The 15,980-nt window shown below is 42.5% G+C and overlaps 1 protein-coding gene across 4 annotated transcripts in view; it reads left to right on the top strand.

The window, feature by feature from the left end:
- Positions 1-2,609: 2,609 nt before the first annotated feature.
- Positions 2,610-15,980, top strand: part of SH2D1A (SH2 domain containing 1A) — a 30,156-nt gene continuing 16,785 nt past the window's right edge. For 2 of the 4 annotated variants that reach the window (XM_069810691.1, XM_069810688.1), the window contains exons 1-2: positions 2,610-2,863; positions 3,456-3,587. The gene's annotated coding sequence lies outside the window, so the exon portion shown is untranslated. Of the gene's footprint in view, positions 2,864-3,265; positions 3,588-15,980 lie in introns of those variants that run through there. The other 2 variants (XM_069810689.1, XM_069810690.1) reach the window with 2 other exon arrangements.

The following is a 15,980-nucleotide window of genomic DNA, read 5'->3' as shown; positions in this document are numbered from 1 at the left end:
TCACAAGAAATTAGTCTTTAAACCCGATTCCTCCGCAACACCAGGTCACTTGGTATTTCTGGTATTGTGCTGCACCCTCCCATTTGCTCCTGTTTATTTTCCGTCTTTGCACAGACGTGGCATCTGGCAGACTGAACAGCGCAGGTAGCTTCTCCCCGGCTAGCAGGGAACAGTTGGGAGTTTTGTACATAAAAAATGAACTGGCTGACCTTGACTCATTCTGAAATGGTGTGATGTCCTGTTTAGAGATTTAGTTCCATTTTCTGCCAAGAAGTCATTCTGAAAGGAAGTTCATGAAGGATGTTAAAAGATTTAGCAGAAGTAAAAAAAGCAATAATAATAATAATAATGATCATATTGTGTCATTTATTCTCTCTGCATCCCATGTAGTTGAAGCAATTTTACAGCTATTGTTACATTGTGCAGGATCTCTTCGTGGTGTTAATTACCAGACAATATAATACAATTCAAGCCTGAGATGTAAGGCTTCACTGAAATGAATCCTGAAGTATTTCACTGCTGATTGCAGGCTGTACATACCAATGCGGCTGCTTTGGAGAGCACACCCGGGGATCCAGGAGGCAGCCACGGATGGGGGGGCAACAATGGCACCTCAGAGGTGATCCCAGCACCCACAGGGTTCTGAATTTGTACAGGGGAAGCCGCCAGGTGGAGGCCAAAGAAAAGTCAAAAGTCCCAGGGTGGGGGCAATATGTGAGTCGTGATACATCATGAAGATGGGGCCAAAGATTAAGTTTCTTTTCAGGTGGATGCTATTAGTTGTGCCACGCAGCACCCGCAGCATCTCTGCTAACCAGGAGGCATTTCCATGCACCGCATTTTATTAATGTTCATTCTCTTTTTGTTTCCAAGGTGTGCGGGCTCTGATGGGAGCAGCTGACGCGTGCATGCTTTCCGTTACGTCTTGCGTGAGCAGCTCACATGCTCGTTTCTAAACCCGTCTGACATCTTTTCGGCTGGTGGTGGTGGCAGGTCTCCGGCGGTGCCCACGGTGGGGAGGACATTCCTGCCCTCGCCGGCGGGCACGCAGCCTCGGGGTGCCCATCCTGCCCCCGGTGCTGCGCCGGGACAGCTTGCCCAGCCACCTAACAAAGTGGCTGCCTGTGTGCAGCTTCACGCCGTGCTGCCAAAATTTCTCATCTTGACAGCATCACCGCCCGCTCTCATTACATTAGAACTAGAAATTGTACACACCAACTTTATAGAGTGACATGTAAAGGGAAATGCATGTTATGTTACATGCTGTTATTAAGTGCCTTAGGCTCCAGCAATCTTTTTTCCTGCCAGGATTGATTCATTAAGCAGCATACGGAAGTATAATAGTGGCTGCTATTAGGTTATATCCCCCTTGCTAACCAGACTCTGATTTTTCTTCTTCAGTTTTATTTCCAGTGTTTTGCATTGCTGTAATGGAGAACAAATTGTACAGGAGAAAAAGCACCTGCTGAATTTTAGCCTTTTTGCTCATGCATTTCTACAAGGCCTGTGTGTTTCACTGATAGGACTCTCATATATTTAAAATTCAAAAAGAAAGACTTCTTGGTCTAAAAATTATCTTGTTTTACTTGGGATGTCAAACAGAGAATAAACTTTTCAAGTTTAAGCACATTCAAGAGTAGCAGGCCATTGTATCTGATAATGTACGGAGATGTCCAGGGCCCTAGAAAGCTTACGTAGAAGGCTAGGCAGGAAAAATAGGAAGATAAGCCAGATATAGAAAGAAAACAGCCAAAAAAAAAGGCATCATAAGAAATATAGAACAATATACTCCCTCCCCACTGAAGAAAACCCCTGTTTCAAATGACAAGAGCAACTCAGTTTTGGTTTAGCTGAAAGCAAGGCTTGGTGCATTCAGAGATGGTCCCGTGTTGTCTTCTGCAGAACGTGCTAAAAGGTTGTGGCACCCTGGTTTTCACAGGGTCTAAGCTCTGCACCCCCCGTCGTGTGGACATGCAACACTTTGTTTTTTCGGTTGATCATCTTTACACTTGCGTCAAACCTCATAACAACCAAATTAAAAATAAACTAATGGAAACCACACCATGTAAAAAAAGCAAGGTGTTGGAGCTGCCTCCTGGGGACCACTCAGAGCACACAATGGGGAATGGACAGGCAACCGCAGCGCACAGCCGAAACGCTGCCTGGCCCTGTAGTTGGGTAGGTTTTTACGCCTTGCTGAATTGTGTTCTCAGCCAGTTGCGCAGAATTCCCTTGGTTTCTGGTTTCTGCTCCCTGTTATACCGGTGGTGATGGTGCAAGGGGAGAAGTGACCAAAAAGCCCACCCTACCAGGAGCCCCAGCGTGTCTCACCCCTCTACAGCTCCAATGGCACGAACACTATCACTAAAGCCTTTTTGTTTTTTAAAGACAGGGTCTGGGAATCTCTCTTTGCCTAGATGGCACGTTGCTGGACTCCATTTGCAGGTTATTGCTCTGGTTGCTCAAGGTGCTGCAGGCGCGTGGTGTTGCCCCGGGACTCTCGGTGCCCCACGCAGAGGGCAGCTGGCTGGCAGCGACGGTCCTTCTGCTCTCGGGGTTCGCAGGAGGGCTGCCTGCACGCAACCACCCTTGTGCCTTGTGCGGGTGGGTGCCAAAGGGGTCAGAGCTGCAGGACAGCCCTGATGCCGCAGTCACCCGTGGAAGGGGAGGGGGCTCAAAGGCACAGGACTCGATGGGGAGGGAGGGCAGAAACAGTGGAGAAAAGGAGGAGGATGGTGTTTCCCTGCCCACGTTGACTATGATCTTTCTCTCGGCAGAAGGCTTGTTTCTACAGCCGTCACAGATGACCTCTTCCTTCGGCTGAAGCCCCACGACAGACCCTGCGGTGCGTCTTGATGCAACGGTGAGCATCATAGCAGAGCTCATAGCAGAGCCGCACGAGTGAAACCCAGCAGCCCCAGTGCTGCCACTGGTGTGGGGGAACCCAGGCTTGTTGTGGATTTGCCCCATAACACTTCTTTCCCTGTCCTGTCAGAAATGAGCTCCCTCCCCTGCTTCTACTCACATCCTGAATTTTAAAACATCCCCAAGTACTAATGACTTCAGACCTGCTGCTGAAAAAAACCTCGAGAAGATTAAACCTGCAATAACAGTGATATACTAATCTGTAATAAAAGTCAAGTGCCCTGTTAACCAAATACTTCATTTCTTAATTCAATTGAAACCCTGCTATGACAAATTTGCTCTTTTGAAGTGGACGAAAAATATTTTCAACAGACGATGCGTATTTTAAATTTGTTTTTAAATTATTATCTTAAGATACACTTATGACAAAGAAAAGACGTGTGTGGGTGCTCAGGGCAAGACTAGGGCAGACGTGTTCTTCAGTGTGGATTTATTACTGTTTTCAGCTATTATGTTATCATCCGTCATGTATTTTATTATTGTTAATAGTTAATTTGCATATTAATATTTATTATTGCTCTGGCCCTCAGAAGGATTCCAGGGCTCTGGAGATCAAAGGGAGCGCCAACAAACTCCTCACACTCCAGCTGCAACTTGAACAGGCTCAGCCAGCGGCAGCGAAGTGCCTTGCTGCGTGATCGTATCGCTCCATGTAGGCAGAGGTGAGCTTTGCATGTGAATTTAAAACACCACTGAAATTAAAATGGGAAGACGGCCCTGAAAACTGGCGGGTTTCTCCATGTCGGAATTTCCTGTAGTGTCTCTGGTACTCTGGGTGGGGACGACCTCTTCTTTTATTAATTTTTGTTGTAGGCAGTAATTTGTGAATAATTTTCTAGGTAAAACAAAGGTTGAACTTTTGAAGCAAATGTACATGACATGACCTTTATATCTCTTAGTCACTGTCAGGCTTCACTGAGTGCTCTGCACCTTGACATTCAGTAAAGCAATAAAGAAATGAAATGTACTAATGTAACCTTTATAAAAATAGTTAAAATGATAATTTAATTTTTAATCTCCCACTATGGTGTTAAAATAAGCTCAATAAACTTTGGCAGTAAATTACATTCAGAAGGAACTCAATTTGAATAACATTATGGTTATGATAGTCAGCAAATTATGTCCTGAACCACTGCTTCAAGAAAAAAAAAAACCACGTTTAGGGTGGGGCTGTTGACCTTTCCAATTTTTGGATAATAATTGGACCACTGTTCAATTTTTGGTACTTGATCTGGAACCTCAGGTCCTTTCTTCTCACATATCCTGCCCAGGCAATCAAGAGGATGTTGTAGATTAACATCTCTCAGCAGCCAGAGCAAATGAGTCTTACGTATTTGAGCCACAGCATTGTGTTTAATTTCATCTTTATAAAAGACCCGCACAAAAAAAAAAAGGACCAAAAGACTATTTGAGGGGAAGATGAAGAAATGAACCAAAAGAATGGTTTAAGCAAGATTATAAAGTTGTTTGATAGAGAAAATAATTTCTTGGTCTTCCTATAAAATGACATGGTTTGCTGGGTGATCATTACAGATCAGGCTGTAAAATCAGGCTGAGCTTGTGACTCCGGAGTACCTGTTGCAAGCTGAAAATACCATAGGCTTACATATGCAAATGCATGCTGGAAATGAGTGCTGTGTGAGATCTGTATATGAGATACAAGTTGTTTAGAAATGTGTATACAAGACTATGTGTTGCATCTTACGTGGAGGGATCTTAAACTATTTCACAAACACATATTTCTCAGAACTGTTTTACCCAAAGTGCGTTCCTTCTGTAGTTCGTGGTGATACAGCAAACTTCATCCATGGATGCAATTTTGATCTTTGTTTTGTCTAACCAGACAAAACCTACTCGGGAAGGTGAGGGACATGTGCCCAGCATTGGCTTGGTTGGTTGTTTTAATCCACGAGAGGTATTGACGTTCTACTTGTTCTCTTGCAAAATTAAATCCTTCTCCTGTAGAGCCAGCCTTTAATTGCCTGTAGTGCTTAGACAGAGCTTGGACAGGGACCATAAAAGTACTTTGATAAATAGGTAGGACTAGAGAAAACAACGGTGCCTCAGCTCTGCTCACCCTCTCCTGCATCTGTGCCTGCTCAGCCCGACCGCAGTATATCACAGTGGAAGGGGACACGTTGCCTGTTGCGGGGGAAGTGCCAGGGAAGCTAAATACAGTGAGAAAATACAGTAATGCCACCATCTCAGCTAGAGCAGGAGCTATTACTGGAGGACTGACTTTATTTCTTAGAGCTGTCTGGAGGTTTCTGTTTCTTTGAAGCTGAGGACAGTGCAGTGAAGGTGTGGGAGGTAATGTTCAGCGAGGGGAAGAGAGACAGAGGAAAAGCAGAGTTTGTACTAACAGGGAAAATGAGCTGAAGGGAAGGAAACAAATCTTACCTCTGGGCCGTAAAAAGGTGGATGCACATTGTATGCTAGTGGGTGCTATTTTCTGGAGAAGTGGTGATATCTACTAGCAGGTGATCTGGATTGCAGTACTAAAGGCTCATTACGTTGTTCCCAATGCTGCTCTAGGCTTAGGTATTTTCACATTTGCTCTATAAAGAAATGATCTTCTGAATGAGTTTTACTGTATAATTTTCAGTGAATGTAATTTAAAAAGGCTTCAGTAAAACAGCTCTTTACCCCTTGAAGGCAACTGAGAAGTAGGAGGTCAAAAATTAGTGATCTAGTTTCATGTTATTGGATTTCCCCCGATCAAGGCAGCAGTGAATATACTGCATTAATAGAGTACCAACTGTGTAGAACAAATGGATTATGATACTTTTTTTTTTTATGGTGGTACTATTAAATACTTTGTCCCTACATACCTTTGCCATTGAAAGCGAAGAATGACATTTAAACACATGTAAAGAAAGCACATAATCTTATCTCCATAAAAGTTACTTTCACCTTCTTGTGACTAATTAGGGACATGGGGACTTTCTTTAAGCATCGGTCATTTCTTCTTGAAGGTTAAGACTGATGAGTGTGTTACAGACAGTGAATCGGAAGGGGTTTCATGCCTATGATTATATTGTTACTACTTTGACCTTAGTCAAATGGGGGGCATTTATACACTCTTACAAAAGAAAGACATGACTCGTTCAAGGGGGCACGACTGGTACAAAAGTAGTGGGCTAAAAATGTGATATTCCATGAAATTATCTGACCTCAAATGCCTGGAAGTTAAGAGGAACATTTCCACTAGTTTGTAATCTGGACACGGCTCAGTCAAGGGAAAAGCACACGTTTTGTTGGGTTTTGTTTCTTTTTTGGTGACTGTTAAACTTTTTCTGTTAAATGAAACATGCTATCTAGAATGATTTCATTTCTTGTACTTTTATTTGCTTTTCCTTTTTTCACTTAGTAATTTCTCAGTTGCATTTCAGTTAAAGTAAATACATGCTATCATAAAGTAAAGAAGTTAGGTTTATGTCTCTGAAGTTTTTGTAAAAACTGAGGATATTTTGGAAAAGTTATGAAAAAAAAATTATGATGCCCTAAAATCTGCCAAGATTATTCTACTGTCTATTAGAACTGATGGGTGAAAATATTGCAGAAAGAACAGTAAAAAAAGGAGTTTCAAGAACACAAGAAGGCAAGTATTTTATGAAATATTTAGGTAAAAACTAATTAAAAGAAAATAAAATCAGAATTGTATTTTGCTTTAAAATTTGCACTACAATGTCTTGACGGGAGAAAAAACCCCCTCATATTTGATGAAGAGCTCTCTGAGGTAGGGAAAAAATTCAGGCAGGAGATTTCTGCCAGGTTTAGCTGTCAAACAAGAGCAGGAAATTGAAGTCAAGCACCTACATTTAGCAGCAAATGAATAATGTGTCTGCTACAGTCCAAGTGGCAAAGGGCTGGCACTGTTTCCTCACCAGACACCGGTGTGGTCCCTGACTGTCCCGTTGCCACCGCGTTGCTCCTGCCCAGCGGACTCCGGAGGGCAGGGCGCTGCAACTTGGTGCTGAAAATGTTCCTGAGGACATTCCGCTGTAAGCAAAGCCCTAATGTGTTTTTTGGACAGCCCTGAGCGTGCTTATGAATAGTTCATAGTAAAAGCTTCCATGGAGAATATAAAAAGCAATTAAATCTTAATGGCCCAATGTTTACATTTTTTGAACTACAGGTTGGAAAGCCTGAGTGCAGATTGTTCAGATAGATACAGCTAACATTTTTGCTGTAAGGGGATTTGTGATAAGCGCTGGGCAAAAAATGTATCTAACCGATCTAGTCTCTCATTTTTTCATATGCATTTTCCTTGCAGCACTAGAAGTGAGGGTTTTCAGTTATATATTAGAGGGCAGTTCCCTCAGAAGGAGGACTGTTGGTACCTGCAGATATGAGGTCCCAGGGAGGGGGAGCCTGATCTCACCCAGGCAAGGAGGTCACGATGAGGATGCTGTCCCCAAACGCCATCATGGTGCTTCGACACCATTCCCATGGGAGCCACGATGACTACATACAAAATAAAACAAGACTCAAGTGTGAAGTACTTTATAGTTGGTTTTTATGAGCCAGTCGCACAGGGGCAGCAGCCTCATGCGGGGCTCTTTACGCTGGCTGGGACTTGAGACTCACCTCATGTAGACCTGCTAGCAACCTTTCATGGGTACGTTATGCCAAGTAAAGCAGCAAGTTTCATCGCCAGGTAAAACTTCCCCTTTGACACTAGGGAGGATGGCATCTTTGGGGCCTTAAGCTTTTTCTTGCTCCCCACTGGCCATTGCCACCGCAACTTGGGTGTAACCCACGACCCAAGAGACCCATCAAGGGAGGCAAAGGCAAAGGCTTTCCTTTAAGCCTTACAGACTTTGTGTCTTGGTGCCTGAGGCATTTTTATTTATGTTAAAATAGAGTAGCAAGCCACCACATGCAGTCTTCCTCATCTTGTCCTTCTGGCCCACCTTGACCTTGACATGGGGGTTCAGCCATACTTGGGACATGCCTTCCCAACCAACGGGGCTGCCAAAGCGTGTCAGCCAAATGGGAAATGGTCCTCTACAGGCACTTGCGTGAGAGTGCTGGCTCTCAGAGGGTACCCATCTGGTATAGACTGAAAGCAGCGACCTGGAGTTACGTAGATCCTCTGCATCACCCAGACTTCATCTGCTTAGCTTCTAACCTTTGAAAAACCCACATCTGCCTTAGGGAATGGCCTTGAATGCTCAAGAGCCATGACAGCGATGTGAGGAGTAAGAGCCTCTCTTGGCATGTAAATGTTGTTGTCTTGGCCAGCTCAACTTCATTTGCTCTTTTCTCTCACTGTATTTGATTTAGTCTGCAATCAATAGTGGAATGAAAAGGACGTGGGTTTAGTCCACCCACAGACTTTCACTGTGCTGCTTGGAGATGCCAGGTCTGCAGGATTCTGCAAATCTGTGCTCCGTGCCGTGCAGCACGGGAAGGGTATAATCAGAAGTTGAATGCTGGGTAGTCCTTGCCTAAAGATTACTGCTCTCCAAAAACACAGGCTTCCTGTTGTCTGCTGAGAGAAGTTTCACCTACTCTCAGTCTCGCTACAAGCAGGACAGCTCTGCTGTTGATTTCAGTCAGAACGGGGTTAAAACTACTAATCATCTTACTAGCAGCATAGCTTATGATCTGATGGTACAGCCTGGCATTGAGTCCAATGCAAGTTTTCTTTCCTGGGCTGAAGGAAAGTAACTCTATTGCAGTCTTTCATCAGTGGGAAAAGATAAAACTTAATGAGGGTGTTTTTCAGGATCTGTCAGAAAAAAAAGATTAATTTCATACACACAGGTATTTTAAAATTCATAAGCACCACGTGCGTGTGCACGCGCATGCATGTACACGCGCACACACCCCCCTTCAGTTCTGTTTATTTTTAGGACAGAAATATAATTTTTTCTTGTTGCTGAAGTCTGTGATGTTGGCTGGAAAAGCAATCTGTGCCCAAAAATACTAAGGCAAAACTTTCAAAGAACAATTAGTATAACCAGAATATGTTCTTTTTTCCTTATTGAGATCACGTCTGTTTTAGTGACAGCCTGGCTTGTGAAAAGAGCATGCAGTGAAGTCCGCTGCTGGTGTGCTCTCTATACAAAATAGTCAGAGTGGAAGTGTGTGTGTGTGTATATTTCTCTGTACTGAGACCAATGTAACATCACCACAATAGATTTTGAATGATTTATGAAATCCCTCCTTATTGCAGCGAGAGAATACATGCAGGGCTGTACTGAACTATTTGCTCTAACATTTAGTTTAAACCTGGTTAATAAACCACTGAAAACCTATAAATAAATAAATAAATAAAATCTATCTGTATATTTTCTCCTTTTGCTGTTATAGGTAGGCTTATGATTGGAATCTCAAAATATTAGAAACTCAAGCTGGAAACAGGAATGTGCACACAGCTCATTTTTACTTTGCCATGAGCAATGTTTGGTTTCAGGTGAAGCAGTTTGTGCATCACCACAAATTGATAGTATAGGGTGATGAGGTGAGTGCAGTCATAAAAGAAACCTGGATTATTCAATAAACTGGTCCCATTGGGATCAAATGGTACACACTGAATTCTGTATTTATGAAACTTCAGCACGGTGTAGTTTGCCTCACCCTACAGTTGTGTACCGGGAAGGAGAGAGTTCATTACAGACCAGAGGTTCGTAACAGGAAAGCAGTTCAGCATGCTCTTCCACGGCAGAGGAGACCCCCGTGCTCCTTGTGTGCATCACTGGCACCATGAGAAGGGGCTGGGCACTGCTGAAATAGATATCAGGTAAAATAAAAATACACAGACGGGAAGGACCGGAGAAAACACCTTACCCTGTGAGTTTTCTGTGTTCAGTGAAGCCTATTAGAAAAAAACAAACCAAAATGTTTGAGAGGTGACTTGACTCCAGAGAATAAACACTTGCACAGGGAAAAAATAATGGGTACCAAAGGGCTTTTTAACTAAACTCTGAAAAGTATAACGAGATCCAGCGGATGGAATCTGGAGCCAGACAAATTCAAATTGGAAACATGACCTACATTTTTAATAGTGAGTGTGATTAGCCATTGGAACAAAGTACCCACAAAGTAGTGGATTCTCTCCTCTTGATGGCTTTGAATCAAGACTAGATGCCTTTCTGGGAGATAAGCTTTAGTCAAAAATAGTTATGCTTTAGTCAAACACATGTTACAGGGCTCAATATAGAGGTAATTGGGGAAACGTAATGGCCTGTGATATCCAGGAGGTCAGGCCAGATGGTATAATGATCCCTTCTGGCCTCAAACTCAATGAATCTCAAAATGAATATAAATGCTATCATCTGGATGTGCATTTGAAATAATTGCAGGCAGAGATTAGACACGCAGTTGCATATGGTTCAGAATTGATAAACTTTCCTCCCCTCCAGAACAAAAGCCCTTATTTGTGCCTAATTACATGGTGCTGTTGTAATTCAGATAAATATCCGTTAGGAACTCGGATGGGATGTCAGCAAATCAATTTTAACTACTGTGTGTGTGTGTTGTGTGGAAATCTAGTTTCTAAAGCTTACATTCAACTCCAGACTCACTTGCACAGGAACGTATCCAGGAAGAGCTCCAGCATGGACATTTACTTCACCCTGAGAGTGTCGTTATATGATTTAGCCCTATCGACTTTGAAGTTGATTCAGTTAAATCATAAAGATGTGGAGGTCCTTGTCCCCAAAGCAGCTGGGTGCCTAATGCTTATGACTACCCATGCATTGCTGGATTTTACGGGAAAGGGTTGTTGAAAGAGTCCTAGCAGAAAATAAAAAGTTGCAAGCTTCTACGAGTAGTTCTGCTTATGCTGACATTATCGCAAATGGCATCTCTGCTTGGTAATGCACATGCACCTGCAAAATAGCCAGCTGTTGCAATGCTTCTGGAGAAAGAAGTACAAAATATTAACCAGTAAAAGAAACCGCATTAAAACAGAGATAACTTTTAATATGAATTTCACCATATTGTGTAGCTTTCAATTTTAGTGTTATCTCACTCACAAAGCATTCAAAACAACTGCACAGGTAAGCAGTGAGACCACACAGAGGAAATAATCTTGTTAAAGTTCAGCGAAATGTCGTCATTTATGGTATGTGTGTATTTACCTGTGCCCAGAAGACAAATGTTGATGAGTATAAAGAGTTTCATTCATAAAGGTCCACAACCTTTCTTATTCTCAGTCCTCCCCCAGAATCAACTCTGACCCATGGCACCAAACACCCAATTTCCAGGTGATGAGAAAGTTTATTTTTTTCAAGTTCTGAGCACCGTACAGAAATCCTCACAGTAGCTAAGGTGCCACTTGAGGACTTAATATTCTGAGGTAAGGAGATTTTCCCTGGGCTATATGTTTCATTTGAAGAGGGCAAAAGCCTGGATCTGCAACGGCCCTCACAACTACCCAAACATTTAAGCAGTTCTGTGACAGCCCAGTGTTAGAGGTTGGCCATTCTCAAAGCCAATATCATCTGAACGATGTATGTATCCTGGAGTATAAAGCTGGAATCCGCACCTGCATCCAAACTTTGCTTATTATATCCATCTTCCATTTTGTTTCCTTTTTTTTCCCAAGCAACATACATAGAATATCATGAGTAACACAGAGGCTGTAGAAATATATGCTAATCTGTGAACTTTAAGAAAAAATTTCTTTGGATTCTCCTTCTGTATTGATGCTCAGCACCTTACAGCTAATTACACATTTGCTAATTGTAGCCTGCTTTTTCCAACCTCTTTCACTTCAGCTCGAAAAGAAAACATGATAATGGTGACTCTGCAGGTACTTTGTAGAATAACCAACGTTTTACTGAATCTCAGCATTAATTTCTTGTGTGAATAGCAAGTCTCTGCCTGCAGTTACTATTTGATACAGTTGTTCTGAATATTTTGTTAGATTACACTAAAAATGAAAGTAACACGAAATAATGAAAATCATATTTAAAGTTAGCTGTGTTTTAATGTGGCATTTTGCCAGTTAAATATTTTTCAAAAACTTTGCCATAGCTGCTGATTTTGAAGCTGCTTTTTCAGTACTCGTACAGGGATGACATTTACGATAATACTGCTATATCAGCAAAACTACCAATACAGGTATTTTACTTTTTATCTTGCTTTATAGCCCCTTATACAAGGGCTTCCTATAACAGTTCTGCAGTAGCATTAATTTCATAAAGGTCCTGAAGGTCATTCTTATTTTCAGTCAAATAACAATATTCGAGAATTTTAATGATGCTCTTGCATTAGTGTTGTAATATTCAGAATTGTTATAAAATTCAACAACGTATGAAAATGTCATCGCTAGGGATGAATGAAGCAGCTCATCTGAAAATGAAAATCAGCCCAAATCTTTGCAGGTGTTCAAAAAACTGAAGGTAATTTCATTTTGTCTCCCCTATCTCCACTTCTCAGGTACTTCTACAAGTTCTGGTGCCTGAAATATCATAATAATTGATTTTTCTAGACAAAGGAAGTGCTTAGAGCTAGTTATCTAAACTTAAGTACAGCATTTGGTACAGTGCCATGTGGGAAATTATTAGTAAAATGGGAGATTAGTACAGAAATTGAAAAGTGAATAAGAAAGTGAGTAGTAGTAGGAGAAGATCAGTACTGAGGGAAGGTAGTAGAGCTTCCCAAGCATCAGTCTTGGGCCTGATATTATTTAACATTTTTTATTAATGATGATCCCATAAAAAATAAGTGTGCGCTAATGGAATTTACCAGTGGCATAAGGGAGGGAGGTACTGTCACTGCAGAGACGAATAAAACTCTCATTTAGGAAGAACTGACTGACCTTGAGGACCAGGATAGGATAAATTGGATGAAATTCAGAAGGATTTGAGCACAAGTTCATGCATCTGGGTCTTGTTAACCAGGTCTCTACTATACCTGCATGCTCATAGGTAAGAAAAGAATAAGGAGCGGAAAGGCAGAACATACAAAGCAAGGTATTTTCACCAGGGTAATGAAACGTGGGTAATGGTGTATGAGGCACATGTTAGAAATCAGCCAGGACAGTGCATGCTACTCGCAAATTATTCATTTCACTTTCGGGAAGCTACCGAAAAAGATTATTAGAGTGACCATGGGAAGGGAGAGCCTTAAGCGGGAGAGGAGTTTGGCAAAATGAAGGCTGAGGGAGGCCGCTATAAATACCGCATGGGCATAAGCTCCAGAAAGAGAAAACATCTATTTAAACTAAAGGACAACATTGGCACAAGAACAAATGAGTATAAATTGGTCATGAATAAATTTAGGATGGAAATTGGAAGCAGGTTTCCAAACAACAGAACAGCGATGTTCTGCAATTGCTTTCCAATGAGAACAGTGGAAACAACAACAACAAAAAACCCCAAGCTACTTTTAAGACGGAGTATAATGAGTTTCTGAAAGGGATTATATGATGTGTTTGGCTAAGATAGCAGGGAAGTAGACTTGATGACCCAAGAGGTCTATGCAGGCCTATCTTTCTAAGCCTGTTTTTCATGACCAAATATTTCAGAGCACTTTTAAGTGCTTCCTTTCCTTCATGTATTTTTTAGATAATTTTTTATAGTATACTGCAGGGACTGCTAGCTGGACTGATTTAGGGAAGGCACAAAACTGTGGTGTCCAGAATATGCTGAATACTCTCCAAACAAAACAAGAGAAACGTCCAGCATTCTACAGGGCAAGGCTCCAGGTTCTTAAAGAAATCACCATTTTCAGGGGAAGGCAATGGGGACTAAGTCCAAACAGGAGGAGCACCCCTTTGAGGCTTGGTTCTCTGTTGTTTCTCCTACTCTCCTGAGCCTGCTGCTCCATTTTGTAGTTTGCCTTCTCAGCCCCACTGCGCATAGGCAGCAGTACAAAATAGGATGGCAAATGACACTTTAGATGTGTAAGATTAAATGGGTGAAAATGGAGCAGTCGGTGTGAGTCTCTGACTGGGTGCCAACAGTACAAAGCTGCAGTGAAGATGGCTTGTTTGGGAGAAGGGAAGATTTCTGCAGCCTCAGTGGTGTGGTGCAGAGCTGTGCTAGCACTGCCGTGGTTTCTCTCTTTTCAGCCTAGGAAGCACCTATGTCCTCTGGATTGGTTTATCCTGCTTGGTGCCTCAATGCTTGCTTAGTGTCCTGTGTTGCAAAATCCAACATTTCCATTACTTCTTAAAAGCTGTGTATGCCCTAGTCAATGTGGCCATAAAAGGACTCGTATGGAAGCCCAGGCTTTGGGCTTCAGTAGCTGGAGTTTTATGGGTTCCTTACCCACAAAAGCAAAATTGGGTGTTGACAACTCTTTTACAATAATACATACTTCTTCAGCAAAGTGTTGGGAGTATGCAGGCTGGCCTCGTAATGTGGTGACTCCCTTATTAAGAGAGCATCTCATAGTCAAAAGTTTTATGATTTTCTACCTATGCTTTAGTTGAAATCTAATGAGTGGGGCAATGAGATCTGCAGAATTGGATTATTCTGGTTGTTTTTCCTCCCCAGCTAATTACATGTATACTTTTTCTGAAATCATCTATTAATATTGAGAATAGGTTAAGAAGTGGGAAAGTTAGGTGAAACCCTCAAGACTGCAGGCAGTTTGGAAAAGGAGAAGAAGTAGGCATCAGCTTTACGAGAGAACAGTGCTTTGCTTACACCTTGTCGCCATCCACATTAATCACATTTGCAGTAGGCAGCAGCTTTACCTTTTTGTGCAAATACTTTAACAACTGGTTTAAAAAACCAAGCAGGATAGCCGAGTCCCCGGGTTCGCATAAATGGTGTAATGAACACCTGCGTAACAACATAGAAAAGCCATAAACATGGTCGTGGAAGTTTTCGGTCCCTCTTCAGCTGAGGTTTTCTGCAGCTTTCTCAAACCCTCGGGTGCCAGGCAAGGAGGCAGACACTCGCTGGGGTCTCCCTACAGGCAAGAGGCTCACGGTGCCTCTGAAAGCTGCAGCTTTGCCGTCGGTGACTTCGGTGCAGTGCCCCATGCACGAGCTATCCTGTGGCTCACTGGTCAGAAACACCCGTCCCTCAAAAGGAAAAGCTAAAGCTAGTTTGAAAAAAGTATTTTTGAGGAAGAACTATATTAAAGGTCAGAACTGAAAGACATGCACTGTGAAATGATCAAGAGAAAACATTTTGATTGATTGAAACTTAAAAAGAGCAGCCCTTATTTTTGGTGGTTTTTAATTTAATTTTTGTTCCTGAGGTGTGTGTATCTAAAGAGCTATTTTTTCACCCATCCTTAACTTCAACCAGGACACAGCATTCTGTGAACACCTGGGTGAGATGATTTCATTCTGCCCTGTCCTGCTAGCAAACTCAATTTAAAACGAATCAATCATAAGCACAACCCATACTTATCGTTATATTTTAGTGAGTTATTACTCATACACCCAGGTGTGAGGACACAGCTCAGCACATATATATATATATATATATACACACAATTTTTTTTTTTTTTTTTTTAATAATATCAGGCCCAAAGGGGCTGGTCCAGTGGCCATGTTTGCAGGGGCAGTGCCACCTTGTCACTGCCGTGTGGTGCCACTCAGCACCAGGAAACGTGCTCGTTTTTGCCATGGGTGGAAATATCTATAGGGATATAAAAGCACGTTTTCGGCTTGTTTGCAAACAGACCCGTTTGCAGGCACGTGCGTATGGGAGCTTTCAAGCGACAAGCGTACCGAGGAAATGTCTGTGACCACAGCAGGTGAGAGAAATGGCTTTTTCAGACATGTCTCTGGATTTTGGCTGCCCGGTCGCGCGCCACGCAAAGACGGCAGCAGCACCGATGGTGCCAGGAAGGATGTGAGGGGCCTCCTCGCCTGTGCCGAGGCCGTTGCCTGCCTCCAAGCAGAAATAATGAGCACCCCTGACACGAACAGTCATTAAACACCACCAAAGCCTATGAAAATAACCACTCATGAGGTAAATCAGCCGGGGGCTGGCATCTGTGGGCACTGGGCCAGCCACCATGGTTGGTGCCTGTGGCCTGAGGTGGGGTGAGGCCAGCTTCCGTCCTCTAGTTTCTCACCCCTGGGGATTTTAAAAATAAGAGGTTAAAAAAATAACCCCTGCTTTGTAGAG

The sequence above is a fragment of the Haliaeetus albicilla genome, chromosome 23, assembly GCF_947461875.1.
Source record: "Haliaeetus albicilla chromosome 23, bHalAlb1.1, whole genome shotgun sequence".
Classification (NCBI taxonomy): Eukaryota; Metazoa; Chordata; class Aves; order Accipitriformes; family Accipitridae; genus Haliaeetus; species Haliaeetus albicilla.
This window is presented reverse-complemented; position numbering and strand designations above follow the sequence as displayed.